The sequence below is a fragment of the Colius striatus genome, chromosome 2 (genome assembly GCF_028858725.1).
Source record: "Colius striatus isolate bColStr4 chromosome 2, bColStr4.1.hap1, whole genome shotgun sequence".
In the NCBI taxonomy this organism is placed as follows: Eukaryota; Metazoa; Chordata; class Aves; order Coliiformes; family Coliidae; genus Colius; species Colius striatus.
The window spans coordinates 10,839,900-10,843,626 of NC_084760.1; positions in this window are offsets into that span (position 1 = coordinate 10,839,900).

Here is a 3,727-nt window from a genome sequence, read left to right on the forward strand (position 1 = left end):
TACCTGTCGGGGCGGCGGCGGAGCCGAGCCCGAGCCGCTCCAGCCAATGAATCAGCAGCAGGCGAGGCGCCAGCGGCACGGCCGGGCGGCATGGCACGGACTCGTGACGCGCCCGCGCCAATGGGCAGCGCGGGCGGGAGCGGCCCCGCGCGGCTGTGGGCGCCGGAACGGCCAGAGCCCGGCGCCGTGGGGCGGCCCCGCGCGGCTGTGGGCGCCGGAACGGCCAGAGCGCGGGGCCGTGGGGCGGCCCGGGCAGCGGGACGGGCAGAGCGCGGGGCCGTGAGGCGGCCCGGGCAGCGGGACGGGCAGAGCGCGGGGCCGTGGGGCGGCCCGGGCGACGGGACGGGCAGAGAGCGGGGCCGTGAGGCGGCCCGGGCAGCGGGACGGGCAGAGAGCGGGGCCGTGGGGCGGCCCGGGCGACGGGACGGGCAGAGAGCGGGGCCGTGAGGCGGCCCGGGCAGCGGGACGGGCAGAGCGCGGGGCCGTGGGGCGGCCCGGGCGACGGGACGGGCAGAGAGCGGGGCCGTGAGGCGGCCCGGGCAGCGGGACGGGCAGAGAGCGGGGCCGTGGGGCGGCCCGGGCAGCGCGGCGCCCAGAGGAGCGGGGATCCCGCGGGTTGGGACTGACCTCCTGGGGGGAATTGTAAACAGAGGAGCGGTTGTCTCAGGTGTTGTGTAGACCGTGAGCTCGAAAGGACAGCTAAGGGAGCACATGGTTTGCTTGCAGTACTGGGAAATGGTATTCAGGCCCTCAAGTTTTATGTTGTGTTCTGCTCTGACTGCTGAGCGTGTGAAAATTTGACCTAAAAAATCGCCATCGTGCCATTCTGTGTGGTTTTGTGTTTGTTACGTTCTTGGTTGGTGGTGGGTTAAACGGATTTCTGTTTTCTTCCCCAAGTTGAGTAGTCTTGTCTGTTTCTCCTGGGAACATAAATGGTAAGTGAGCCCTCCCTGTCCTAAGGGGCTTCCAAAGGCCCTTGTACTTATGGCTGATCATGGTCCTTTATTCCTGGATGAGCCTAAGCCCCAATGTCATGTTTAATGGAAGTTCCTGTTACTTCAGTTTGTGCCCACTGCCTCTTGTCCTGTCACTGAAAACCACTGAGAAGACTTATCACTCCACCTTTAGTCCCACTGTCAGTTATCTACACACCCTGAGCCTTCTCTAGGCTAAGCAGTCACAGCTCCTTAGCCTCTTCTCATACATCACATGCTCCAAGTCCCTTTACCATCCCTGTGGCAATCAAATGCTCTAATGAATGACTCTCCAGCAACAGCCATAAAGCTATCAAAGCTGTTGTGACGTTTTGACCCTGGCTGGCTGCCAGGTGCCCACCAAAACTGCTCTATCACTCCGTCTCCTAAGATGGACAAGGGAGAGAAAGGATAACAAAAGGCTTATGGGTCGAGAGAAGGACAGGGAGATCACTCAGCAATTGCCATCAAGGGCAAAACAGGCTCAGCTTGCAAAAATTGGTTTAATTTATTACCAATCAGAATGGAAAAGGATAATGAAAAATAAAAACTAAATCTATTTGTCTCTGTTTGGCACAGGGGAAGCTTCTCAGAAGCTACCTCTGTAGCTCCCCTGCTACCAAAACAGAACTGATGCTTAGGCACCATCATGACTATGATAAGAAAAGTGTAAAAGCACAATGGCAAGTCGGGAACCTCCCTTCTCCTGCTAATTCCACAGCTGTTGAAAAGGCAGAATGACTCAGGCTTCTGTTAATTTGTCTTAGCCTTTAAAAAAAGAAAAGAAAACGAGCCCAAAAGAAATTAGCATTCAAATTCTCTCTAAAAGCAAGAAGCCTTGTGTAACCAGTACAAACCACAGCTAGACTAATGAAACAGAGTTGCAGCTTTTCTGAAGATGCTTCATTTCCTTTCTAACACATAATTAGTGAGAACACAGAACACGTCATTAACGAGTGCTCAGTAATAGTGGCTGAGGCTGCAGCAACTGAAATGTAAGGTTCTTTCCTGATGAGATGTGGAACTGCAGGTGCACAAACACCAAGAGTACATTAGGGTGCTGCACAATCTTTTTTTATCCCCAATCCTCCTGTCGTTTCATTTTCTGTCTCTTCGTGCACATCATTAGCGTCTCTCCCTCCTGACAGAGAGACCAGTGAGAATTTTTAAAAGGCAAAGGAATTCAGCTGAGGGAAGAGAAGAGGCAGCACAGACATTCAGATTGCGGTCGACCAGAATGAGAACGGAGCCTCATCTGCAGCAGCTGCCTTCTTACAGCTCAGTAGCTGTGGCATCAGCCCAGGGCTTAGTGACACACTGTTGTTACAGGCTGCATTTACAACTGAAGCACAAATTCTGCAGAAAATCACTCTTCTGGTCCTTGCTTGCCAAATCTTTAGATTCGTGTATAGTTCGTAGCTGCCTACTTCAGCAGCCACCTAGAAAACAACAGCAATGAAAAAAAAAGATCCCAAAACACCCTTTCACTGTAGCTTAGTTAAAACTGACCAAAACAAAAGAGCAGCCTTGGAAAGGATTATTACAGAGGTAAGAGATTTGTAGTTTCTCCAGTTCAAATGGAAGGCAACAGCAGGACTTACTGTCACGACTTATGACAAGGAGGACTATGTTAACAGAATGAAGCTGTTTGGTTGCATTTCTATCTTAATGCAAATGGTATAAAGAAACAAACCTCAGCACACTTACTATTTTTCTGTACCACACTCTCAAAAATATCTTCTCAAGGTTGCAGATCTACAAACAGGCTGTCCTAGTCAGCTTCCCAGTGCTGTTGATAGGCAAATGTACTTACAAATTCAGGGTTCAAAGTCGCCGAAAATGGATCATTTAAAGGATGGAATTAATATTGAGGTTGCAGAAAGACTGTAGGGAAACTTCATGCTGCACAAGTGGAACAGCTTCTGGGAGACTTTCTTTGCCCACAGTAGCACCTAGAGAATCCACCTTCCTCCTTTGGAGCATCTTTCAGTGCTCTTAAGCTCAACTGCTGAAAACTCTGTCTCATGTCCTGATGGAGTTTGAAGCTCTTATTACCACTTCTGTGTTAAAAAGCAAAGTGTTTCCTGGTGCATTCTTGTGGTAATTGTGTAACTGTGATTAACATTCTTTGGATAAGGTTCATAGACTTGAAAATTCCATCACTTTGAGTGATTTATATTTCTTAACCCATTTCAATTTTTGTCAGAACTTGAGCATTGTTCCAGAGTTCAGTGTCAGACATACAAGAGGTAAAATCACCTCCCTACTGAGTATTCCCCCTTTTAAGTAAGGCATAGAGCTGACATGACTCCTTCATAACATGTTATATCCTTTTCTGACAATTTTGGCCTTTAAAACTTCTACAAATTTCTAGCATAATACTTTTTTCTCTGTGTGACCTTCAGTTCCTGTTCTTTTCTGTACGGACTGAATGTTCTAAAGTCCTTTTTAATAAAGAAAAAAGAAATCCAAGTAAGCTCATGTCTGTGCTGACTTGCCACTGACAGGTGCTTAAAATCTGAACTGACACTCACCCATCTGATGTGTGCTTATTGGCTTTTTTAATGTGATTAACTGTCTTACCTGAAAACACAGTGCAGATGTTACACATAACTTGCAGTTATTTTTATGAGCCAAACTTGGAATCTTTAAACTGGTTTATAGTTCTTAGATACACCCTAATTCCCTTAAAAATACTAAGTGGTCCTGGTAGGCAGCAGGATGAGCATGAGCCAGCAACATGCTCTCATGGC